At 32.9% G+C, this 1,737-nt stretch overlaps 1 long non-coding RNA gene across 1 annotated transcript; it reads left to right on the top strand.

Annotated features, from left to right (window-relative positions):
- The first annotated feature begins 209 nt into the window (after positions 1 to 209).
- Positions 210 to 1,297, top strand: LOC114423910. Its single transcript, XR_003668954.1, has 3 exons — positions 210 to 238; positions 337 to 375; positions 1,210 to 1,297. It is a non-coding gene; the product is annotated as an uncharacterized LOC114423910 (long non-coding RNA).
- Positions 1,298 to 1,737: the final 440 nt, after the last annotated feature.

Raw genomic sequence — 1,737 nt, 5'->3', positions numbered from 1 at the left:
AACAACCACTCTCCATTTATCTTGTGTTTATATTGGTGTATTCATCTTTTTGTCTGCTATGTGCAACACCCTATCATCAGATACTGTTGGACTTTTTTGGGTGAGATAGGGAGTACTTTTCCATGAGCTTGGCTAGCTCCTCATTAAGCCTTTCCTCCAACTGCACCTTTTCCTCCCAATGTCTCCATGTCAGAGTGGTGAAATTTTATATATTCTTGGCACAATGACTCCAACTGAAGTAAGAGTCGACTTTTAGGTTCAAGTCTTTAACAGATCTCATGATTGATATATATTTTAGGTTCTTAATGATCATTGTATCATTTCTATGCAATGCAGATATTGTCAGCATGTGATGAAGGTGCTAAAATTGTCAAGGTAGGCCTTTGCATGTTCTTTAATGTTTGCTGTATTGAAGAGTGTTGAAATATGGGCATAATACATTCACTTGATAGATATGCATCCCCTTATGCAGTGATAAGTGGAGACTTTTGGATTTTTTGGCCTGCTGTTTTCCCATTTCTTCAATTTTCCGTTGTTAATATCTGGTTTATTTGGAACAATACCTCCTAGATGCATATAAACACAGGAGGCAACTTAATTATTTTTTAAACAAAAATCTGTTTTCATTTTTTTAAGCTTGTCTCATAAGTTTCTTCTAAAATTATACATAGATAATTCTAAATTTTACATTAATGCAATGGCTAGCAAAGGGTAGAAATAAAATGAACAAATAGAGAGAAAAAAAATAGAATCAAACTTGTAAAATATTTAGCCTGTGGAAAGATAATCAACATGTGTTGAAAAAAGGATGGGAAGGATTTTTTAATCTTTACAATTAGACCTGTCCCACGTTTAATTTACTTTTCATTTTAAAGGATTATAATTATAAAGATTCCAACTGAGGTTAAATTACTAATTCACTTACACATGTATTTATTTTGTGTTTCTACTAAGTTTGGGTTCTTAGGGAGTTTTTTTTGGAGGAAGCATGTGCTTGGTATGATTTTCTACCTTATCATAGTCCTAATAACGAATGCCTTGAGTTATTCATATTCTAGCAACCTTTAGCTGCTTTTCTCCTTTGGTCAAGATTTATGTATCTTACTGTCAAGATTCACTTAAAGGTCACAATCATAGACTAGCATCAAATGCATTTTATATTTTCAAAGAATTTCTTACACTTGGTTTTTACCTTGTGCTGTGTGATAGATTTATCCAGTTTCTGCACTCGGAGGATTTCAGTACATATCAGCACTGAAGAAGGCCTTTCCTCATATCTCTATGGTGGCTTCTCAGGGAATAACAATAGGTAGTTTTACAGTTTTTCCTGTTGGGTTATATAGTGAGTGATATTAAGTCCAGGGCCATCTATAACACATTAGGAGAATACTATAGAGATATGGGTAAATATTTAAAATCCCCTCATCTTACAATTATCAAACGTTTTTATAAACTGCATCTGAACATAAATATGGGTCCACAATATACATGGTTCAGGATTATTATGTGTAATATATCATTACCAACATTAATTCCTGACTCTTTTCATGTCTCATCCTCTAATATTTTACTAATAGGTATGGCAATATTATTTCTCATTCTCAGTGTTGATTTGATTTATTTGCTTGAAGCAGCTGTTTTTTCCCCTTAAGGATTTCTGTTTAGAAACCTTCACTCTTCATCATTTTCTTTTGCCAAACATATAGTTTAGAACTTACTAATGGTGAAGTTTCTTGT

The sequence above is a fragment of the Glycine soja genome, chromosome 8 (assembly GCF_004193775.1).
Source record: "Glycine soja cultivar W05 chromosome 8, ASM419377v2, whole genome shotgun sequence".
NCBI lineage: Eukaryota > Viridiplantae > Streptophyta > Magnoliopsida > Fabales > Fabaceae > Glycine > Glycine soja.
This window is presented reverse-complemented; position numbering and strand designations above follow the sequence as displayed.